At 40.2% G+C, this 25,951-nt stretch overlaps 1 long non-coding RNA gene across 1 annotated transcript; it reads right to left on the minus strand.

Moving 5' to 3' along the window:
• Positions 1-6,392: 6,392 nt before the first annotated feature.
• LOC148315537 (uncharacterized) lies at positions 6,393-24,135 on the minus strand. The gene is made up of 4 exons (XR_015840843.1): positions 23,992-24,135; positions 22,552-22,740; positions 20,162-20,257; positions 6,393-10,278 (listed from the first exon to the last, which is right to left on the minus strand). It is a non-coding gene; the product is annotated as an uncharacterized LOC148315537 (long non-coding RNA).
• Between the last annotated feature and the right edge of the window lie 1,816 nt (positions 24,136-25,951).

Genomic DNA, 25,951 nt, shown 5'->3' on the forward strand with positions numbered 1-25,951 from the left:
ATATATATACACATATATATACACATATATATATATATATATATATATATATTTGTTACTTTGGAATAAAGACATTAAATTGATGTAATTTTGTTTTAGAAAAATGCTGTAGTTTTTTTCTCTGAATACAACCTACAAACGGTTAAAAAGGACATTCTGAAATGTTTTTTTTTTGGGCTATCAAATATTTAGTTTGACACTCAAACCGCACACTATTCGTGTCAATTTGTTTGGTTCTATCTCCATGAGTATTTTTTTGTGGTGCATCAAAAGCGTGTTTTAACTTACTTAGGTAAGACAGGTTTAGTGGAGAGATGAGGCCAAACAGCATCACACATCTATGTGCAAGAGATGGCAACTGACAAAGAACCTTCACACCTACAATAACTGCCCCGATGTAATGTGGTGGCTGAAGATCCTCTTCCTCCCGGACAACAAACACCACCATGGTGCACTTGGCAGGCTCTTGATCCAATTCATCCTACAGACCACCATGATAAAAGACAAATTCATTAGAGTTATTTAGATGAAATTTTTTTCCACCATGAAAAAAAAACAAACAACATATATATGTATATATGTGTGTGTGTGTGTGTGTGTGTGTGTGTGTGTGTGTGTGTGTGTTTATATATATATATATATATTTTTTTTTTTTTTTTTTTGGAAGCATCTTTCAGGACACTCAAGGCCGCTGTACAGAGTAAAATACGAAAGTAAAAACACAAATACGGGTAGAAACACCAACACGTAAATCAAGCAGGATAAAATACAATAAAGTGGATGAGGGACATATCTGGAATTGGAGAGAGTAATTAAGGCGGAACAGATTGGTTTTGAGTTTAGTTTTAAACACAGGGAGGGTGGTGCAATTACAGAGGTCAGGTGGAGAGAGTTCCAGAGCTGGAGAACCGAATCGCTGAAGGCTCTGTCCCCCATGGTGGCAGGCAAGGGGTGGAGTGAGGAGGATGAAGACCGGAGAGCGCGGGATGGAGTGGGAATATGGATGATGTCTGAAAGGTAGGGAGGGGCGAGGTTGTGAAGAGATTTGAAAGTCATGTGTCATGTCATTATCCACACCGCTTATCCGGTACAGGGTCACGGGAGGGTGCTGGAGCCTATCCCAGCTGACTACGGGCGAAAGGCGCACTACACCCTGAACTGGTCGCCAGCCATAGATTTGAAAATATATAGAAGAATTTTGAAAATGATTTGTTGATTGACTGGAAGCCAGTGGATCTGCTGAAGGATGGGGGGTTGATGTGATAGGTGGAAGGTGATTGGAATCCATTGCACATCCTTGAGGCACCCTAAAGCTCCCGTATGTCTGTCACTGAGTCTTGAATTTTTACTTAGTAAACTGAATTTGAGCATATGCAGTATTGAATTTTTGGTGAGGAGACCTTTTTTTTGAGGAATTAAAAACGCATTTTAAAGTCCTACATTCAAGTTTATTGGGATATAGTTCTTAACAAAAACATTATGATCGAAAAATTCAGAATCAAATTAAAAATATAAAATTTATGTAATTCGAATTCAGTTTTTCAATTCAATAATTCAGTGTTCAATTCAAAACATTCAGGTTTCAATTCAAATATCAAAGTTAAGATATTCACATTCAAATAACCAATATTCAGATTTAGTTTCAAGTGGGACAAATATCAGCCCATAGTCCAGCAATTAATCCAAACTCTGTGTCAAATTAAGTGATGATTGTACTGCCTTTATTATTTTAGAGGAGGAGTAATACCTGCTGCTGTATCTTCTAGTGCTGGACGATTAATCAAAATTTAAATCGTGATTTAGATTTCTTAATTTTGAAAATGTTCTAATTGAGGGAAAAATGTTTCAGATTAAGAAAGAGTTCAAACAAATTACATATGTTCAATTTGAGAGAACCTGGCTAACCAAGATGGAACTTTACACCCTGGAATTGAAGGAGATACTTGGAAAAAAAGGCCGAGTTACTGGCACTGAAATAAGACCTATGCTCAGTTCACTCAGTCATGTAAGAGGGTTGTGTTTTATTACTGCAAATAGAATTTGCATCAAACTATTTTGGATAAGTCCATCATAAGCATTAACAGAATAAAACAATAAAAGATCTGTTAGAGCTTATGGATATCTTGCTATTTTTTTTATTTAAAGTTGAGATGCACTTTTTGGGATGTAAGCAATGCATATGTGAGCTTTTATTTATTTAAGACACTTAATCATCTTGTGTCTTTTTAAATAGCAAAATGTTGAAGCTGGAAGGGAGGGCATAATCCATTCCTTGATGAAATTCCTCGGACAGTCTGCAGAGGAACTCATCACGGACTACCAGGTAAATGACAACAGTATTACGTTTTTAAAGCTGCAATTAACTCATAGACTGTGCAGCAAACATTTTTATTTGTCACAATATTCAAATAAATTAATTGCTGCCAGTATGTGACCTGCTCTGGTTACTTTCGGGTAATTGACAAAATAAATCAGAAGGTCCAAAGTTTCGATTTTGAGATTTCTACAAAAATCCTATCCTTGAGGTTGAGGTTTCTATTTTAATTTCCGTTTTCATTGCCCTTTTTATTTATTTTTTGATTCTCATATATGCTGTTATAAACATGTAATGCAGATTGCAAATACTGTCACATATCACTGGTGTCCGGCTGAAACATGTTGTCATAATTTGAGTAATTTCATGTTTTTCTAGATCTAATCTATTGGTCAATCCACACGAGTGGGTGTTACTTGTAAATATTACTGACCAATCTCAAATGTTGAAAATGGTTTGCTCTCTTTGGATGATGCAGTGTTAATGATTGCAAAAACGTGCCATTGGAAGTCTCCTGCAAGGTGAAGATTCTGGAGCTTCTTGGATACTGCCTGAAGACAGCGATATTCAGAACTATAAAAAGCAAACACAAATTTGGGACATTATGCACCTAACCATGGATGTATATGCTCTTTCAGGAAGTCAGCAGAGAACAAGCAAAAGAGGACCAGGCCAAGCAAGTACTGAAGGTCTATGTCAGGGGTGTCAAACTCATTTTTATGGACGGGCCACATCGTAGTTGTGGTTTCCCTCAGAGGGACTGTGAACCCATATAAATTGATTGGAAAGCCAGTTTTGAAATCAGAAGCTAGTAAGTAATTGTTCAACAATTTTTCAATTTATTTTAAAAGGGGAGGATTGGTAACAAATAATTGGCAATATCTCATATCTCAGCGTTGTTGTGAAGAAAATATGCTAGAAACAGGAAGTTGATGCAGATGATTTGCCCTTTGCGGGCAACATAAAATTAGGTTGTGGGCCAGATCTGGCCCCGGGCCTTGAGTTTGACACACGTACTCTATGTCTTCCAAGCAAGTGAGGGACAAGAAGACACATCCCATGCCTCTGTTTCCATTGTTGCTTAAGAAAATGAGGTTGTGGAAATGTTGCCAGTCTCCTGCTCATGGGAATTAACTATGCGCTGAACTTACTAAATTTGCAGTACCCGTTTGAGGTGCATCAGAAGCTCTTTCTTGAGATAGATGGCCTGAAACTTGCACTCGGAGTCCATTCCCTGACTCTCCATTGAATGTTAGGCAAGCCCCCTCTCTGTCCACTTTTAAAACGTTTTGAAGACACATTTTTATTCTTTAGCTTTCGACTCAACATGTGACTGTCGTTGTTCTTCTTGTATCTACTGTGCATGTTTTAATTTGTGTTCTAATTTCCAGCTAATTTATACAACACCGTATGAAAAACACTTTGTTACAGCTCCAACTATTATAATTGCAAGTTATTTGTACATGGGTATTTCTTGTTTCGTGGACTAATACTGTGCGCAAATGCAAATGCTCGGCCTTTTATCACAAAAAATGTCCGAAGGGCAAGATCTTAATTCCTCCTCTAATATAAAACCTTCCCGAAGAACAAATCGTATAATTCTAACTTGCTAGATTTAGTCCAATGCACGATACATTTAGGCTAACTCGACGTCGCTCCAGTCAGTAAAGCACGCTTTATAGTTCACCAAAATGCATACCGTGAAATTCTTACCTTGTTTATGCGACGAGGATATTATCCCGTAAGGAGTTACACTGACGCTGTACTGCTTCTTTTTGTATTTCTCTGTTCAGGTCGTCCCTCCCGCATTTCGCCCAAAGTCAGACGGGATAGGCGGCAGCACCTCCCCGCAAGCCAGTACAAGATAGGCGGTGTGGAAGATAAAGATAACACGTCCCTCCGTTTGGATCGGGTATTGTGTTTTCTTTAGAGCTTTTGGTTCGTGTGCACTGTGCAACACAGTCTGAGCGCAAATACAAATGCTCGGCCTTTTATAAATAAAAAAAAAAATCCGAAGAGCAAGACCATCCTCGTCTAATATAAAACCTTCCCGATGAACGAACCTTATAAAACTTGCCCTCCGTCACAGCAAAACAATTTCTGCAACAATTTCATAATCCATTTGTAAAAAGACAACGGTAAGATTTAGTCCAGTGTACGATCAGTTTAAGCAAACTGGGTTTAGCTAGTCAGTAAAACACTCTTTATAGTGTAGCAACGTTAGTAACGCTAAATTCTTACCTAGTTTATGAGACGAGTGCTGTACTTGACTATTTTTTGTAATTTATTATTTTTTTTTTTTTTTAATGCTTTATAGAGCAAATTGCACCTATGACAGTTGTTATTACCACAGAAGCCATCTCAAATGGTTGCAAACTCTGAGGGTGACTTTGAACCGGAAGTCCCGCCTCAATCGTCATCTGATTGACAGCGGAATCCTGGAGCCAGAGAAGAGAAAAGAATCAGACACGAAGTTGAAGAAGCGAAAAAAAATAAACATCGAATCTCCAAGTTCTCGCAACGAGGGTGACTGTTGGGGTCTGGAGAAGTGACCGGGAGATGGGGAGCCCCGTATTTTGGTCTTGGTAAGAGGGTAACTCACTTGATGTTGACGAGGGAACCTATGCCTCTATGCTATATACCGACGTGAGAAAACTACGGCCCGGGGGCCACATGCGGCCCGTTAAACGTTTTAATCCGGCCCGCCGAATTTGAAAAAAAAAAAATAATAAACCTTGTTAATGTTTTATTTTCAAAATAGTGTGGTTTTTCAAAGACAAGCTTTTGTTCACTTTCATTTAAAATTAAATGTATTTTTTTTCTCAGATGAGATGAGGTTACCAAAACACTCCATCCATCTGCTCCTGGTCCAGCCCCTCTGTCAAATTTTAGAACCCATTGTGGCCCGCCAATAAAAAAGTTTTCCCACTCCTGCTATATACTATAAGCTATGTTAATGTCGTCAGGCCATTATAGAGTATTTCTTCTGACATTTTGAAGGAGAAATAATACTCAACGTTTTATTTTTTTATGATGTTTGAGGCATTCTGACTGAAATACAGTTAAATTGAGGTTACCAGTAGTCATTTCCATTACCTGTCAATGTAAATTAGAATGTAACTTACTACAGTGAACCCTCGGTTATCGCGGTTAATGGGGACCGAGACCACCCGCGAAAACTGAAAATCCGCGAAGTAGCGGCGCACCTTCAAAAATGCTTAAAAAAAAAAAGTGCGAAGTAGCGGCGCACCTTCAAAAATGCTTAAAAAAAAAAGTTCGAAGTAGCGGCGCACCTTCAAAAATGCTTAAAAAAATAAATAAATAAAAATAATATATATATATATATATATATATATATATACGGGTAGAGAGAGAGAGGGTGAAATTCATGTTATAACAAAAAAAAAATTATTAAAAATTTTTTTTATTCCCCAGCCATTATTTTTGTATTTATTCAATTAATTCTTTTTGTATTTATTTAATTACTTCGACTTTTACCTGCTGGTACGCCGTCCGGTGTGCCCTGGCATTCTTCATTTATTTATTCATTTATAACTGACAGCCTCGCGCTCCGCTCATGCCCGGGCGGAAGGTGTTCCTCTTCGGCTTAACAACCACGCACGCCGGCCGGTCTCCTCCGGAGCTCTCGCACGGTCCCGAACGGAGCGAAATGTCGCCCCGCTAGTGCCCGGGCGGAAGTTGTTCCTCTTCGGCTTAACTGCCACGCACGCTGGCCGGAGCTCTGGTACGGTCCGAACCGCGCGAAACGTCGCCCCAAATCGTGCCCGGGGGAACGTGCTCTTCTTTGTCCACTCTCCTCTTCGCCCACGTTCTTCTTCGGCGGACGCCGGCCGTCTAACCACTCCAGCGCCCCGTCGTGCCGCTCGGCGAAACTACAATGCCCCCGAATATTTTTTAGACCCGCGAAGCACTGAACCCGCGAAAGGTGAACCGCGAAGTAGCGAGGGTTCACTGTATTGCAGCCAGATACCTATAAAATGTCATTTCATTTGCACTGTTTTGATCGCCACTGTTTCGCTCATTGAACAACAAATGAAAAGATGAATCATACACAGTGTTTGTAAAGATAATTGTCAATGTTTTATTAAATGAAATTCCAATGTAAAATTGTGTAATATTGTGTTATATAATGGGTCTACAACATACATTTCTCACAGACAAGTAGAGCTTTTTCTGATGAAATGTGTTGAAAAAAAACTAACATTTGAACATTGTTTTGCGTTACAACATCCGTGTTTACTGGTCATAAATTATTAACTTAAGTTTAATATACACTACACGAGCTGGGTAGCCACCACGCCTCAACCACCATAACAAGTTCGCTAACCCTTTAAGTCGAACGAGGTAGCTAACATATCGGGTTCAATTTGTACCAAAAATATGCTGTTGTGCCTTGTGTCTCTGTATATGTCGTCATGACGTGTCATTTGACAAAGCCTTGTGTCGATGTTAGTTGTCGATGTAACAGTCTATGTTAGATGTCAATGTATGTCTATGTTAGATCTCAATGTGTCGATGTTAGATGTCAATCTATGTGTCTATATTAGATGTGTTTATGTTAGATGTCTATGTAAATGTTTGTTAGATGTCGATGTGTGTAAGATGTCTATGTAAAGGTTGGTTAGATGTCGATGTCTATGTAAATGTTTATGATGGATGTCGATGTGTCTGTTAGATGTCCGTGTTTGTTAGATGTGATTGTAATGGTTTATGTTATAGACGTCAATGTAAGTGTCAATGTTAGATGCCCATGCATGTTTGTTAGATGTCGATATATGTGTCATTGTTACATTTCAACGTAAATGTTGTTCGTGCAAGTTTCCAGTCCTCCAGCCACGTGACATCATGCGCGTCAAAGTGATAACTCGTACATTTCACGGAGGGAAAAAAAACAGACACCATTGGTAGTTTTGACCGGGAAAAAAAAAATCATTTATTTTTTTCGAACACCTCATGTCTCTTTCAGCGTAAGAATAAACATGACACGACCAAAATAAAATATTCCAACACAGGCAAATATTTAAGGAGCACTCAAGAGATACACTTCAGCTCATTTAATCCCACCTATTTTTACTAACGCAAACCCTTCAATTCTAGCGCCCACAGAATAGTGTGCTATAATGCTATAAAAATATGGAGCCTTTACCTGACAGCGTTTGAATATAACTGAATTCCCATTGCTCACGAAAAACTGAGAAACTAAGAACAAACATTTCAAGCACAAGCTTGACTTGACTTCAACAGTTCTATTTTTTCTTTTGTGACAGCTCAGACATCAAAATAATGCTTTCCTTCTATAAAATAAAAACAGCATGACAAAAGGTGCTGAAATAAACTATATACGGAAGTGCGTGAGTGACAGTGTGTGCATGTGTTTTTGCAACGCATGTGTACACCCCGCCATACAAATTACACAATTCGTTGGGTATGTGGTATACACTAAAACAATTGCCTTGGAGCAAGTGAACACAACACGTCTCACACTGTATACATGCTGTAGAAGGGCTGGGCGATATGACCTCAAATCAATATCGCGAGAAATCGAGCAATTTTACCTCGATAACGATAAATGCACGATAAATTCCCACGTGGACTAAAATCAAAATAAATGCAGGAATTGCATATTGACTGTTTTTTTTATTGACCAACTGGTACACTTTACTTTCAATGAAAAATAAAAGTACAAAAATCATTGGTATGAACATTCCAAATAGCTTGCAGGGTTCGCGGTTAACTTTAAAAACTGCTTGCCCATAGGGCAAGTGCCACTAAAATTTGCCTTGCCCGAGTGGCCAAATTACTTGCCCGATTTGGGCAAGTGACAATTTTTTTTCTCTAAGAATAAAATGTTTATGGTTGTAAAATGTGCGCCACAAATGTAAATAAACATATAATCTGATAAGCATAAATTAATCTTGTTTTCATCATCAACCATGAAACCCTACTCACAAGAGCAAATGTATCATCCTGTGCAGTTATTGAAAATGTTAATTGTAGTTTTAATAATTAACAAATCTGCATGTTAAATTGGGAAAATTATATTACAGCAATCCAGATGATCAATTTTAAGTCCAGGAGAGCGTATTAATTGAGGAATCACATGAGTAAATTATGAGTGTGGCAAATTTGTGTATTCCTTTAAGACCAGTGCCTGTGGTGCTGCCTCCATAAGTTTCATAGCATAAACAGAACACAGTCACTGACACTATGTCAGGTCACATCATGGAGCTAATGAATTAACAGCCAATAATCAAATATTACTCCCTTCCTTACTCACAACTGAATTGTCTACTTAAAAATATTTGAGCTATTTTAGTCATGTCAGAGGAATCCGAAATGTTCGGATTTGAACGAACTCGTCGCCACTCGTAAACATGCGCAGAAGGTAAGAAAACTTCCGGCTGTCAATTTTCGGCCAAAATATCGTAGGTTTTTGTTGTGTTTTTCAAACTTCAAATGAGGATGCTACGACAGCGAGTTCCAATACTGCGGGATTTATTGACGTCCACTTTAACTCGACATTCACTGAACTAACTGATCCCCGTAGCGCCCGCCCATTGCCCCCGATAAGGCCAATGGACCATACCAAAACATAAGGGGTTGTCTGGGTTAAACCATCACCATACAGTGCACACAAACAGATCACACCACCGTTTTCGTCAAAATTAAAGATATTTGGCTGCTTTAAAAAATGCTTGCCCGGTCGGGCAAGTTGCCCATAATTTTACCTTGCCCGTGGCCAAATTTCACTTGCCCCGGGCAATCGGGAAGCGGTTAACCGCGAACCCTGAGCTTGCTTTGCATGACTTGAACAATGTCACAAAGAAAAAGGGTACCTCTTGCGAAATCTTTTTCTGCAAATAGATTGCGCCAAGATGCTCTCATGATGTAAATAATGGCAAATAAAAAAATGCTAAATAAAATGAAAGAAAATGTCAATGCAAGCCAAATAAACAAGTGGGTATTATCGGGGAAAATGTGCCGTCTCGAGTACTCTGCTGCGCAGTCGCAACTTGTCATCTATGTAATGCACAGTTAGGCTCAATCAGGGATCCATGTTGCGACCCGACCACAAGTCGGATGTAGATGCAAAATGCTTGACATGTCTAAGCTCCCGGCCCGATGTAGTCCATATCGGGAAATACGGCTTTCATGAAGCGTTTAAATCCTGTGCGCGCCACCTAACTAGAGGAGCTTTATCTTTAGCTATGTGCTAGGCTATCGCGTCCACCTCTGAGACGTTCTCTCGTATGGTGTCGCCTCCGTTCATGGGCTGTTGTCACTTGTCGAACCTTGCTTCTCACTTTGAACTTTCAGCACAGCATGGTTGTGTTGTGGGTGGTGAGAAAGCTTCTGGATTTGAATCGCCAGCAACGAGAGCGACAGACGGGTGGAGTCACATGACTAGAGGCGCTGTAGCGGTCTTAAAGGGGCATGAACATTGCCGCAGACAAAAGGCTTTTCTTTTTTTATTCATCGAATTTACCGACATGGGCAAAATGATTTCGGTCATTGTAATAAATTTCGGTAACGGTAAATTTTCGGTTTATCGCCCAGCCCTATGCTGTAGCATGGCTTTCTTTGCCGTGGGTGTCAAATATTTTACTTTGTTTTCAGAGTGCTTACAGACCTCTTGGTTTTGCCTCAAAATAATTGTCTGCAAAGCAGTCTGTGCCATCCGCATTATTGATGTGCAGGAGTAGCTTGTTGGTAATAAATAGCTGCAAGAAGTCCGCTGTTTGCCGCAGCATCCAGTGGTCCAGCGCTCGCAGTGAAAGTCTTGTCTGGCAGCCCGAACCATCCCCAAACATTTCGAGATGCACGCCCACTAAATTCCAGAAATATAAACATGGACAAACTTGACATTCTTCCAGATTCTGTCTCTTTGCATTGTTTTGAAGTTACTCCTGCAACTTTTCCACTTCTTCGATCCTCCCCATTGTCTGAAAAAGAAGTGTATATTTTGATTTGAAATAATGACCTCAACATACCAATACATTTGTTTATCATCTGAACTGGATTATTTTGAAACAACATTTGGGTTGGACATCTGGGATTTGTTGTTGTGTATATTCAGAGTAATCCTTTTCTTGTATATAGCTAAAGCAATAGTCGCTGGCCTTGAAAATGGGTACAAGACTTGACCAAATTAAGATGCCATAAGGTCTAATTTGCCCCTTCTCTATCACAACTGATTTAGAGGCCATTAGTAACAGATTTGAGAAGACCACTTTTAAAGATATAAAGCCAGAGCTCGGCACCGGACCCATTTTTATTATTTATTATAATTTTAATGTATTATTGAGCAAATGACACAATATGTCAGTCGTGATTACCACAGAAGTCATGTCAAAATAGTGCAAATTCTGAGGTCGACTTCAAATCAGACAGGCGGAGACGAGCGCCAGAGAAGAGATGAGAATCAGAAGAGATGTTGAAGAAGCTAATAACAAAAAAAACAAAAAAACACATCAAATCTCCATGTAGTAGCAACGGGGATGGCTCATGGGGTCAGGAGAAGTGAGCGGGAGATGGGGAGTATGAGGTGCCGTTGGGGACAAAAGTCAGGAATCGCTTCACACTTCTGAAATGCACTCTTACACACCAGTGAAATTGTTGTTGCTCATGCATACTTATGAAACGCTATCATACATACGAGTGAAACGCTCTCATACACACTAGTGAAATAGTTGTTGCTCATACACTCGTCAAATGCGCTCATACACATAGGTGAAACATTCTCATACACACCAGTGAAAGGCGCTCAGGCACAATTGTGAAATTATTGTTATTCATAAATACAACTGAAACATGCTCATGCCCATACACGAGTGAAATGCTTTCATACAAACACCCACACTGTTGAAAATGCTGTCATGAACACAAGATCGCTTACAAATACTAAAATGTAAAAATTAATCATTTATTTAGCAGGGATGCATGGTGGGCGACTTGTTAGCACGATGGTCTCACAATACAGAGGTCGCGGGATTGATTCCGGCTTTCCTGTTTGGAGTTTGCATGTTTCCCACACGCCTGCGTGGGTTCTCCGGTTTCCTCCCACATTCCAAACACATGCATGGCAGGTTGTTTGGACACCCTAAATTGGTGTGAGTGTGAGCGCGGATGGTTGTTTGTCTTTGTGTGACCTGCGATTGGCTGGCAACCAGTTTAGGGTGTACCCCACCTACTGCCCCAAGATAGCTGGGATAGGCTCCAGCACCCCCCGCAACCCTGGTGAGGAGAAGCCGTACAGATAATGGATGGTGGGATGGCATTCATAATGGACGGCCGCCACGGTGGGCGACTTGTGAGCACGATGGTCTCACAATGCAGAGGTTGTGGGATCGATTCCGGCTCCGGCCTTCCTGTGTAGAGTTTGCATGTTCTCCCAAGCCTGCGTAGTTTTCTATGAGTTCGCCAGTTTCCTCGCACATTACAAAAACATGCATCCATTTACTCTGATGCCAATGTTTTCTGTACCTTATGGCAGATTTTTCTCTTTGCCGAAGACTATTAGCACTTGTAGAGCGAGGACCTGTGCCACAGTCGTCAACTGCACCCTAAAATCAGATCATTTTGTATTTTAGACATTACACACTACACAGTTAAAGATGGTCCAAAAAAGAAAAATGGATTAATGTATTTCAACTTACATAATACTCTTTAAAGAGCTGACCAGCTCATTCCCAGAGGTACGTATTGGGGCGTATTGGTCGTCTTTACAGAAGACTCCAGGAGGTAACTCAGGTTTGACCTTCAGCCACAACAGAGTGTTGGGTGTGAGTGCTTCCAAGTCGTTGAGGTTGGAAGATGTCCTTGTGATAGGCCTGCTGTTTATAACTGCTTCAGCCTCACCAAGCAAGGTATATTGACTTTCTTCACCCGAAATTTGTTCTTTTACAGTGACATTCAGGATTTTTCTCACAGACCAAATAAGTCGCTCACAGCTTCCTCCGTGGTGGGAACCTGCTGGGGGATTGCTATGCCACTGAATACCTTTTTGCAGCAAGTGTTTCTCGATTTACTTAGTGTTCCATTCTTTGATTGATTTCTTCATTTCACTGTCAGCTGATCTAAAGTTGGTTCCGTTATCAGAATACATCTCTCTCACTTGTCCTCTTCTGACAAGAAATCTTCGGATTGCGTTGAGACAAGCATCTGTGTCACGTGAAGATGCAATTTCCAGATGTACGGCTCGTACAGCGAGACATGTAAAAATCACGCCGTGTCTCTTTACTTGTCCTCTAACCCTACTTACTTAGAATGGACCAAAATAATCAACGCCAATTCTCTTGAAAGGCGGATCGTCAGGTAGCACTCTTCTGATGACTCTAGCAGCTCGAGGTATCCAAAACTGTTGATGCAGATTAGCCATCATGTGGTTCCTTCCAGCGTGAGCTGTAATCTCATGAATGTATCTCAGGACTAGCTTTGTGTTATGTGAATCCTTGGCAAGATGGCTTGCTGTTTTGCTGTTTCAGGCATGGCTGCGTGGCTCAACTGTCCACCAACCCTCATGACACCATCTTGAAGTACTATATTGAACTTGTAAAGTGGGCTACTTTTCTTCACCCTTTTTTGTTTTTCAAATATGGCTAAATCTTTTTTGAAACTTCGCCTTTGACAGTATTTCACAAGTTCTCTTTCTGCTTTATCCAAGTCGTCGCAGGTCAAATACTTTCCTTTGACAGTTCTCTTGAATAAATTCATCTTGCCTTCTTCACCTAATGTGATTAACTCCTTTCTATTTTCCTTTACTCTGTCAGTAAGTCTTTCAGCTTTAGAAACCAGGCTACGGCCTGCTTCAATGCTGTCCAAGACGAATAATGGTTCATCCACTGGCCCAGAGAATCTTTGGGCTACAGTGACTGAATTACATGCACTTGAGTCACTCATTTGACCTCCAGGTCATTAATTGGTAATTTGAAGTGGTTTTTGTGTTTAACTAAATTCCTGGACACTGCCTGATTTTTTTCAGAGCTGTACAACCACTAGAAAGGGTGGTTCCCACAATGTGAGTTTTGCTCAGGTGGCCCAACAATGTCACAAAAACAAGTAGGGGTGTGTGTGTGTGTTTGTATAAGCTACATGTTGGGGACCAACATCGGACAGCACACCCACTGTAGGGGACCAAAATTTTTGTGGGGACCAAAAATCTGGGCCCCACAAAAAAGAGCATTGAATTCAGTGATAAGAAGCTCAGGGGGAGGTCCTGTCAAAGTTTCAGGGCTTCCCAGGAAGGTCACAAAAACAAGACGAGTGTGCTAGAAATGTGTGTGCGGAAAAATTACTCAGGATCGCTGTCTAGTGGTCGGTCCCGGTACTGCACTTACGCACACTTCACACACTCGGCTGGTCTGCGCATGTGCAGGACAGTCTGCTTTATGTCAGGCAGCCACCCTCCCCTCCCCCACAGCCCAACCCGAAAAATTGAGATGTTAGTTAAGTATTTATTCCTATTATTGAGTGAGATTACATATTTTTACTTGGCAGCTGGCACAACAGCTAAGCTTGGAGCACAGTTATTGCAAAATAAAATAAATAAACAGTAACAACAATAACGATTGTTAATATTGTTATACTTTATAGCGTAACCTATTTATACTAATTTTCTGTATGCAATTTCAAGTGCAACTAATATAGTTGTGCATATAGATAGCCACCAAACTCCATACATTAGATAAAAATAAGAGCCACGATGTTAACCAATTAACAGTTCAAGAAAAAAGCAGACATCCAAGAACTTGCTTTGTTACTTTTGCGTGGCCAGAACTACAAACCCCAAAGCAGAGCAAACCCAAAACATCAGAGAAAGTACAATACTTTTGTCAAGGAGTGGTGCTGCTGCTTTGCGATCGCTGCCACCATAGTGAACGCGCTCCCACATTCGTGCACACGCACACATGCCACACACCTGTTTTCCACGTCCTGTCAGTCCACTCCGTCGGTCCGCATTTATTTCGTTGGTCAGCCATCACGGTTGGGTGCGCACTAGATCGCTGTTAAACCATCTTCTACGCCACAGTCCTCGTGTTCAACAAACATTTCTCCCGAATTCGCCTACCATGCACAACTCTCCACTTTCAAACCGAGCGCCGCTGTTACTTCCGGGTTTTTAGCGCCAAGCACTTGACGCTAGCGTGTGACGTCATGGCGAAATACTAGGTTTTAAAATAAAAATTTTCTTTTTTTTGTACAGTCTAAGTGCATGGGGTTATGATAGATCGAATGAGTATACCTTTATGTACTCACTAACATTTATGTTGATCATAAAATGTTGTTTTGATGAAGAAAACTGTTATTTTTTAGAATCAATTGGCTTAGGGCACTTGGGCAAACTACGGCCCGGGGGCCACTTGTGGCCCGTTAAACGTTTCAATCCAGCCCCCCAAACTTGAAAAAAATTAAATGAATAAGCCTTGTTAATGGTTTATTTTCTAAATACTGTGGTTTTTCAAAGACATATATATTGTTGTAATGCTTTTGTTCACTTTCGTTTAAAATTAAATGTATTTTAGGACTCATTGTGCCCCCCCCCCCCCCCTCCCAATCAAAAAGTTTGCCCATCCCTGGCATAGTGGATGGGCCGAGGAGTTTAAAAGGCACACATCATGCATTTTTCAGTCAGTTTTAGCCAGGGCTTGGTATGGGGAAGACCAGCTGGTTTACATGTAATCATTAAATTTTCCCAAGTTTTATTTAAGTTAATTGGACAAAACAAAAAAACGCAATATTCTTCTGCCAGAGAGTATGTAATATTCTTCTGCCATTTTATTGTAGAGGGCCATTTTGAGCCCCTAACAATATTATTCAACCAAGAGATCATGAGTCGTCGCCCACTTACTTTCTGAAGTCAGCTGGGATGTCACGGCTGTGACCCTCGTGAGGATAAAGTGGTTCAGATGGAAAAGTAGGACTAAGGGCTTTTTCTCAGGTTTCCATGCGCAAATCCATGTATATTAGGTTAATTGGAGACTCTAAATTCTCTACTCATCAAATGACATTCGTGACCCTGATGGATAGATAAAATAGATTATTAATCTGCCATGGGAAGTCCAAGGTGTCTGGTAGAAAGAAATGCATTCATACACTCATTACACAGTCAACCAAGCAAAGACACAAAGCCTAGGGCAGGGGCGGGCAAACTTTTTGATTGGAGGACCACAATGGGTTCTAAAATATGACAGAGGGGCCGGACCAGGAGCAGATGGATGGAGTGTTTTGGAAACCTCACCTCATCTGAGAAAAAAAATACATTTAATTTTATATGAAAGTGAATAAAAGCATTCCAACAATAATATTTGTCTTTGAAAACCACAGTGTTTAGAAAATAAAACATTAACAAGGTTTATTCATTAAATTTTTTTCAAGTTCGGCGGCCCGGATTAAAACTTTTAACGGGCCGCATGTGGCCCCCGGGCCGTAGTTTGCCCTCGCCTGGCCTAGGGCATAAACACATACATGTAATATCCAATCCGCTTATTCTCACAAGGATAGCGTGCTGGAGCCTACCCAGCTGTCAACGGGCAGTAGGCGGGGCACACCCTGAAGTGGTTGCCAGCCAATCGCAGGACACGCAAAGACGAACAACCATCTGCGCTCAAACTCACTCACAAATGCAACCTCCACACAGGAAAGCTGGGTCCCGGGATCGAACCCTGCACCTTGGGACTGCGAGCCGGATGTCCTAACCAGTCTTAACTCATTAAATACCAGCCATTTTCACTGGAGCAACCCACTCAATCCCAGAGTTTTCCTGGGTTTTGACTAATATTGCAAGGCCCACAGAATATTGTATTCTAATGCTATATAGACATGGAGCACACCCGAAGAAAGATGAGACTCTCTTCTTTCAACAGAAAAAAAATGTTTGTTCCTATCTTTTTCCATTCTTGAACAATCGGCATTTGAAAATAGCTAAATTTCATGAAAACTCCAATCCCTGGGGAAAAAACTGAGAAAATGAGCTTTTTGTAAACTGATGCATTTTGACCATAATTTGAACTTTGACACTATTATTTATGGCTTTTATGACACCTCTAACATCTAAATAATGCATGCCTTCTATAAAATAACAAAAAAAAGCACAAAAAATATGTTTTTGATAAAATAAATTTATTTGCACATAACACTAAACGACTGAACTGTTGAACTATGTACAAAAATGAAATACATCAGTGTCATACATACTTTTTTTTTGTGTGATATAAAATAAAACAGTTGCCTTGATGCAAGGGCACACAACATAGTTCACACCACATTCTTGTTTCACTCCGTTTGCCTTTGCGCAAACAGACCCGACACTTTCGTTGTGGTCTGGCTTTGCTGGTCCGTGGAAAATAGGCGAGCTTGTGTTTGTCCACTGGGGTTTGTGTGAAAATAATTGTCTGGGAAGTGATTGCTGGCATCCGCGATGTGCTGCAGAAGCTCATCCGTGAGAAACAGCTGCAGGAAATCAGCTGGCTCCTCAGACTCCAAATGGGCAGCGGCATTCAGTGGTCCAGGGGTTGCTGTAAAGTCGATTTTCCTCGGTTGCCATCCAGTGTGACGCCATCCGGAACCACTGCTTCCTGATGCACAACCTGTAAATTACAGAAATATAAACAATTGGAAATATATATTTATTGCTGCATTTTATTGCTGGCGTGTGAAGTTTCATATTATAATTTACCTTTCTTTACACCAACAAGACGAGGAGGAACTTTCTTGCCGCGGGATGCACAATCTGTGAATTTTAGAAAGTATGCATGATTACCACACCATTCAGTATTGTTGTTTCCTCGTCGGGGAGGAGATACGCTCGCGTCTAACTGCACATTTATGCGACATTTTCTGCCCGCAAGATGCATGATATGTACAATAAAAGCATGAGGGGTAAAACCACATGTTCAATGGTAACTTGCGAGCGCTTACCTCCTCGTTCGGGGGGATCTGGTGAGGACTCTCAGCTGCTTTGGCTATTGTCCGAAGGCAGGCGATGCAGGCCGCAAGGCACGCGCACCCTCTTTAGACGCCTGTTTGTTGTGACGACGACGAAGCGTCATCCTCTCAACCAAAGCGTCTCCATCGCCTTGATGCTTTTAGGAAGCTTTTTTTTACAAAAACGCATTCCTCGATCGTCATTTGCTTGGAGGATTTCATTGCTAACGCTACTAATGCGACTGCTGCTAGTGCTGCCGATGCTGCTGCTACCCACGCTGCTCTCCACACTTATAAGTCTACCCCAGGATCCCGCCCCCCATTTGTACCTCTGGCGCAGATTCAAGGCGGATCTTTTGCACCTCTGCCCCCTGCTGGGTGATTTTTACATGATTCACAATGCGGACAAGGCTGATTCTCAGTCAGAGGTTGCATCAGACCCTTATGTACACTATGACGTAAAAAAGACAGGAAACGTACTTATACGTCTTTGGTAGAGGGCGCCATTGCATTAAAAGACGTCTTTGTACGTCTAAGGGAGTAAATGAGTTGAACAAAGTACAGGGTCCTTCACCTGACTACAGATGATCTTCTGGGGACTTTATTTGGTTTTAATCACTTTTGGGGTCTGTATCTATGCACACTCCCTGGTTTTGCTACCTTCCCGGGTACCACATACACACTGCTTAGTTTCTCTGCCTTCGTGGGTACCACATACATATTGCTTGGTTTCTCTGCCTTCCTGGGTACGACATACACACTGCCTGGTTTTGCTACCTTCCTGGGTACCAGTCACACAAACGTCAGACGACTCAGCACATACCGACTGTCTCAGCACTACACACTTTCACTCCAAGGCAGTGCTGTGAACCAACTTACTGACAAGAGGTAGTATTTAGAATTTTAAAAAGTGCTTGAAAGGTTTTGTTCATGTAAAACCAACAGATTATGACATTATTATTATTATTTAAATCAGTATTAAACAGCATCAGCATAGGTTAAAGATATTATACAGACTATATACGATAAAAAAATACTAAACCACCCTTGCTTTTCCGTCATTTCTTGTATAAGTTAACACACAGATGTATAACATTTGTTTATACAAATATAACGATTAAAAAGTAGCTGATTAGAGTTTTAATTTTGTATTCATTAATCTGTAATAAAAATGGACATATTTTGGTTAATAAAATTAACAAGAAATAAAAGTAAAGGGTGTTCTAATACTTTTTTCAAGATTGTCCTAACATACATTTAATGTTTACAGTATATGTCTTCGGAAGAAGCGCAGCATTAGATTTTTTTTTTTGTTCTCTCTCTTTGACTTCTGAATTTGAATTTCTGTCACAGATGTGCTTGAATTCTATTTTGGATGATTTGTGTTAAACTGCACAAATATTTGAAGAGCCATAGAATTCAAGAATCACACCAGTGCTGCTACTCCTCCGAACGGGTGAACGCCCTTGATTAACAACCTGCGTTGAGGTGGCTTTTGAGATTCGTGGTGTGGGAGAAAAATCTCTGAAGGCATTCTTAGACTTCAAGAGAGGGTCCACAATTTTCAAAGATTCACTTCCGTCTGAATCAGAGGCCTCACTTGTATCCGGAATATATTCATCTCCACTGTCATCTGAGTTGGAGTAATAATGCTTATCCATTCCAAAGTCAGCCTGTTTTTTTAATCTAAAAAACAACAACAACGAAATATAAAGGATAGAAGGCAGGAGACCAATAAAATATATGCAATTTGCTTGTAAGATTCCCTGAAATCTATATGGGTTGTTTACCTGTATACTTTTGGTCCTCCTGAGCCTTGGGATAGTAATATGGTCTGGGTCTGAGGCGCAAAGTTCAGGGGCAGGATTTGACAATGATTCGTCAGAATCTGTGTCGTTATTCCAAGGAAGATTCAGCCCATATTTTTTGTCCAAGGGAGGAGACTGGGTTGCATCAGAGTCCAAGAGAAAATTGAGAACCCATTAAATACTTAATCCCCAGAGGAATCTGCACAGAAAAAGGTCTTAATTCTATTTGAAAAAAAAAAAAAAACTAAAATATTGATGAATGATATGACAAAATAATGTAATAACAAAATTAATTGACCGTAACAAAAAGCTCCCGGGAGGAAAACTACATTAAATGTTTTTTTAACAGGGCAGTGAAAATATTGGAAAATAAAAACGATAATAAATAAAATAATATAAAAAAAGAATTCAATGTGTATCGATGGACCCATATGAAATACTTATATCGCTATGTACTTATCAGCCATATCGCCCAGCCCAATATGTAACTGCAACTTCAAAACCTCGGGCCATAACAGGATTGTAACATGGGATGCATATCTTCATTCCTAAATTTGTAGATCCCGAGGAGGCTGCTCAATGGTCCTGGTAATCTAAACCTCAACCAATTCGGTCACAGCCAATGTTCTCCATCCTTGTTAAGAAGTTTTGAAATGATTTAATAGATATACTATTGCAAACTATACCAGAATTTTAGACATTTTAAACTTTTGATCACAATTTTACCTATTTTCTAAAAATCTGAAGAATCCACATGCCAAATCACCTGCTGTAGACACATAGGTTCTGTTCTGACAGATAATTCAGTTACAGGTTGTGTACTTAAAGCCAATAAGAGGGCAATGCAGCAGTCGACAACCTGACGAAAGCTTAAGTCTCCCAATGAGAGAACTGTAGTGGCTGGTAGGTTCTTAGATTGTAACATAGTAAAGACATATACTAGGCATAACTGTATATCATATGATGATGAGGGAAAATATTATTAGCTACGATTTATGTCCAGATATATTAGAAAACTTGTCCAACCAGCACAGGTCTATCTAACTGTAATTTTAACATCTCAAGACACGACAGGATGACCACATGATACGCATACCTCCTTTTCAGAGTCTGTCAAAACTTGAGAAGGCTGCTTCGATGTTCTGGTGGCATCAACCTCAGCCGATTCAGTCATTGTCGGTTGTCCTCCATCCTAATGAACAAGTTGAATATTAATTTAATGAATTAAAAAAAGAAAATGGATCAGAATTTTACACATTTTAGGCTTTGGCCACCCAAAACAAAAACTAACAAGTTCACGAATGAAACAAAACCAATTACTTTAGCGCATGACAATTAATCTTCAGTAGAGATATGTTGTGACTGATATTTCAGTCACAGGTTGTCTTTTGAACGCCACCAGGGGCGCAATGGAGCACAGGACAGCCAAAAGTCTTCTTGTCGGACACCTGTAGTGGCTGGTAGGTTCTAAGATTATAACATAGTAAAGGCACATACAACTCCTAACTGTATTTCATATGATAATGAAGGAAAAGATGATTAGCTATGATTTATGTCAACAATAAAAATGGCTCTACGGGGTCCCCACAAACACAAACCTGACAGTTGGGTGTCAGATGGCCAACATACCTGACACGCAATTCAACTCAACTGGACCCCACAACACAAGAAAAAGCTGAGTGAGCCTCAAACCAGACATACACATTCACTGACAAATATCCTGTGACACCAGATATATTAGAAGTCTTGTCTAATCAGCACACGTCTATCTAACTGCAATTTTAACATCTCGAGACACGACAGGATGAGTACACGATACGCATACCTCCATTTCTGAGTCTGTAAAGCCTGGAGGAGGCTGCTTCGATGTTTTAGTAGCATCATAAATTTATTGAATTAATTATATTTGAGGTTGGATAAGATTTTTACACATTTTAAGCCTTAGCCACCCAAAACAAAACATAAGCTCATGAATGAAATAAAACTAATTAATTTCGCCCATGCCAATTAATCTTCTGTAGACGCGTGTTGTGACCAGTGTTGTTTTTGGCAGGCATTTTAGATTTTGTCCAAGTCATTTGGACAAAGTGCTGATTTGTTTACATCACATTTAGTCATCCCAATTCGTTATAGTTTTAGTCCAGTTTTAGTCAACGAAAACTAAAAAAAGGGTTTTAGTCCAGTTTTAATCGACGGAAACGCAAAAAAAGTTTTACCCTAGTTTTCGTCAATTTATTCACAAAGGTTTTAGTCCAAGCGGCACGGTGGCCCAACTGGTTAGCAGGATGGCCTCACAATATTGAGGTCGTAGGTACGATTCTGGCTCCGGCCTTCCTGCGTGGGTTTCCTCTGGGTAATTCGGTTTCCTCCCATATTCTTAAAACATGCATGGCAAGTTGCTTGGACACTCTAATTGCCCCTAGGCATGAGTGTGAGCGTGGATGGTTGTTCGTCTATGTATGCCCTGCGATTGGCTGGACACCAATTCAAGGGTGTACCTCGCCTACTGCCGAAGACAGCTGGGATCGGCTCCAACACCCCCCGCGACCCTAGTGAGGAGAAGCGGTACAGATAACGGATGGATGGATGGATGGGTTTAAGTCCATTTGAGTTAAAACAAGGCATTCAAGGTTTCCACCCAATAACAAAGACTTTTGGATGGACTACAAAGGATTCTTCATTACAAACAGAAAAAAGTGGCAACAGTGGAATCAATGCTCACTGCTCCAAAATAAGCAGAGAAGCAAAACATTTTGTTGGGCAACTGTTGTGGCTTTATTTCACTAAAAGCAACATAAAATAATTTATGAACCACATGCTAACAATTTTGTCTCGTCAACGAAAAAAATTCATGTACATCACGTCATGTTTTCGTCATAAAAGAACCTCGTTTAGCTTGTCATCGTCATTAAAAAAGGGGCGTTAACGAAGTATTTTCGTCATAGTCATCAGTGACGAAAACAACACTGGTTGTGACTGATATTTCAGTCCCAGGTTGTCTCCTGAACACCACCAATTGGGCAAGGGGGCGCAGGAAAGCCTGGGGTCTTCTATTTTTACAGTATAGAAAGGCTAAATATCAAATTGAAACAGTGTTTTATATCATGAATATACAGGGTTGGTGCTGGTTCTGGTAGGGAAACCACAACATAAAGATGTCCTTAATTAGTCCCACAATGGGGATATTTGCAATATGGCATATGATGGCCTAACAGGGCCACCGCCCAGAAAAGAGTAACGCAGAACTTTGTAATACTGTCACTCCCTGACCAGTTCGTTGTTCCTGAAGAGCCAAACTTTGACTCAGACCCACAAATTTGAATTACAGATAGTGGACAATGGAGAACTCCCCCAGTCAGTCAGCATGTTCAACTTCCATAGAAACCTCAACATACATTTATTAGATTGCCAAACTAATTGGAAACTACATCACCAGAACACCACAAGTGGGCTCTGTTATTGTACTTAAAGATGCATCTTACAAACCTGTGTTCTCCAAGGCCAGCTGGTCCATAGTCTTAAGTTATTTCTTCGCCAACATCAATGTCTCGGAGCGCAAACAGACAGAGGTGTGGTCTGTCCTCTGTTGTCTTCTTCTTCATTTTACAGTTGGGGTGCATGTGGTCATCATTAACCAGTCTTCCCAGACTGCCATCTTCTTGAGCGGCATCAACACTTAAAATAGATTTAAAAAAAAAAAAAAACAATTATTCAATCAATGTCAGAAATTAATCTTTGAGACAATCTTGTGTACACAAAACATAAAAATAGGAAATCCACAATTTTTAAATCTTCTAAATCAAATCATACAAGAAATTTCTATTGGAATCAGACCCTATTAACAGCTTGTCTTTGAGACTTCATGGTCTATATTTTCATTTGTACAGATTCAACGCATGAATAAAAGTAATTACCGTATTTTCGCAGTCATAAGCAAACAAAGCGCCCTGTCAGTCGATGCGTCCATTAAATGGACAAAGTACCACTCACGTCCATCAGCCCTTGTCATCAACGAGCTGTTGGAAGTGCATGTTAGCACACCCTGCTGGGCAAAGAGTGAGTTGTCCATGCTTACAATCGACCGTGACAAATACACCATCTGACTATAATGTTTGGGTGATGGTGTTGGAAAAAGCTGGACAAAGGGCAGCTGTCCACAATGTTTTAGTCTGTCTTATCATTTATGTTATTGCAAGCAAGAAACGTCCCAGGTTTAGACAACAGACAAAAAGTCCAAAGCATAACAGCACATCTCTTTAAACAGCCATGCAAATCTCTCTAAACAGCTATGGGATTGTGGGTCTCTGCTCCCAGAATGCATTGCTTGAATTAGCTAAGGCTGAGTGGCTTTTGTATTATTTTCATTTTTTTTGGGTATATTGATGGCATGAGAGATACATGTTTGTGTTAATCTTATTTCTATGTTTCATTGTTTGCTTGTATGATGAGTTTTTTATTTTTTTTTGAAACCGTGACTCTAAGGAGTGTGGTGAGCAGCCAAGTCCCTCCCCTGACGTTGCTTTGTAGGCTATTGCCAATGCACCTAATATTGGCCTGAGCCATTGTCAGCTATTGTCAATAGAGACTTGGCGTCTGCTGCAACAATGGGGTGATTGCTCATGTTATTGGGGCATAGTAGGCTGCTATTGGCTGTGTCAGTGTGGGCAGCTCTGCCAAGTTCATGCTATGCTAACAGCAGCTGTGCTATCGTCTTGTCAGGCGGTGCGTCCAGTATATGTTACAAAGACAGAAATAGCGGCCTCAACAGGTGTTGCGCCCTTTGACACGGCGCGTCTTTTGGGTGCGAAAATACGGTATACATTTTTGCTTAGAGAATGATTTTTCCCCTAACACTTATGGGATGAGTATGTGTTTATTTTTTTAAATAAAAACAAAAATAAGATAACATCTCAATCTTTGCCTCACCTCCAAGTTTTTTCTTGCCGGCGGAAGTCAAACAAAAAGACAGTGCCTCTTCCATCCATCTTCCTGCGTTGAGATTTATCAGAATCTATCAATTTTCCTCTGTACTCCATAATAAAGAATAAAGTCGTCTTTCCTGAAAGGGGCCTTGGTAAATACTCCTCGACCTAGTTAACAGGGAAATCAAGATAGCTTCGTCATATTTTTAAGCACACAAATAAGGAGTCATCATATTCATTTGGGCCACTATACTAATGTAGGGTGGTTTGAAACATTGCTTCTTGTGAGGGATAGAGCAGAGCCCTTCTTTATGATTTTAAAGGAACAGACCAGCCAAAATTCATTTTCCAGCATTGCATTAGCCAGTATGTATTAGGACTGAAAGTACAAATGTCAATGGCACCTGGTTACGTAAAAAAAAAACTTTAAGATTATTTAGTTTCATAACAATGACATACACTGTATACACAGTCATATTGGATCGCGTCACGTGATCTCTGTGACGTATAACGTGCTTTACACTAGACTATCAATATCGGACTTGTTCACTGGTCTATTGTGGTATAAAAATGCCGGAGGGCGTCATCAAGTACAGCCTTAATTTAGGTAGAACTCCTACCATCAGGTTTCACGCTCACTGAAATAACTTGAAACTGACAAAAGAAAAGGTCAAGACACTCTTAATGTAAAATAACCACTTAAAAAACGATGTCAGCTTGGTTATCAGAAAACAATAATATATCTTAGCAAAAGCGTTAACATCATACCTTTAAATGAGTTTATATACTTCGCTTCTAACTCTGCAGTCTTGTCCAGACCCTTGACTGCATGTTCAATAGTATCCTGCTTTGGGGACTTCCTGCATCTCAGGGAAGGCATTGTTTATTCTATAAAGAAAAAAGACAGTTTTGTGTTGAGAATTATTAATACTATAGGCTAAATGGAGTTTTAACAATATCAGTGTAAGAAAAATAAATTATAAATTAAAAAAATATCAATCCCTCCATCCCAATTAATGATTTCAACCATAATAGTTTATATTGAAGTTTAAACAACAGACAGACAGATTTATGCAGTGTGACTACAAAAATCTTACCAAAATTGCATTCACAGTAACCTTTGCTTTAAGAATCATGTAATTAACCAGTGAACATCGTGTCTTACACAAAAATTAATGACAGAAATTATCATGGTACTTGCATTCTGTTGTTCTATAACAAAAGTGCAAGCTGTTAGCTCCGCAAAGCTAACGCAACAAGCTAGCGTCCCTCGTGCTCACATTCAATGCAAACCTGACCACCGGATGAAAATACGCGTCGGTTTAGTTCTTTAAATGAGTAAAAGCACCATGACGTTTTATAATTATTCAATGCTTAACTGGAGCTCGTCAATTATGTCGATGTAGGAGCACATGTTTGCTAGGCCAGTGTTGTAGGCCCACATCCATGGTGCTACTTTGTATAGTGTTTTCCACACAACTATCTCTAACCATGAACAAATGCACTCGAGGCATGTTTTGAATAAAAACAAACGAAAAACACTTACCTCTCCGTTTCAACAGCAGTTCGAACTTCGAAGTGGTGATATTCTCCAGCGTTAAGCACCTGCTCGAACTGCGAATAGGTCAAATTCAACAGCGTCTTTTTTCTGTCTTAATAAGGACGCGATGAGAGGAGGAGCGCTTGCCTTTTCGTCAGCACGCCCCGCGCGGGTGGTGCTGCTTTATCACTCTCTATCTGTGCCCGCCCGCCGGCATGTCGATAGAAAAATAATATTCCTTCAAACATTACTTTCATCTTCTTAACGTTTTGTAGTGAATTTAACAGGTTCACCACTTTTTTCAAATACACCAATGGAAAACAGGTCTTAATTGAGGAAACATATAAAGAGCGTCTCACAAACACCTTATGATGAGCAATGTAATTTGATCACGTTTTTTGTCACTGCCTGGACGTCGGTTCAC

This window comes from Idiotropiscis lumnitzeri, unplaced genomic scaffold, assembly GCF_059441095.1.
Source record: "Idiotropiscis lumnitzeri isolate Australia: NSW breed Sydney's pygmy pipehorse unplaced genomic scaffold, RoL_Ilum_1.0 HiC_scaffold_108, whole genome shotgun sequence".
NCBI classification, from domain to species: domain Eukaryota; kingdom Metazoa; phylum Chordata; class Actinopteri; order Syngnathiformes; family Syngnathidae; genus Idiotropiscis; species Idiotropiscis lumnitzeri.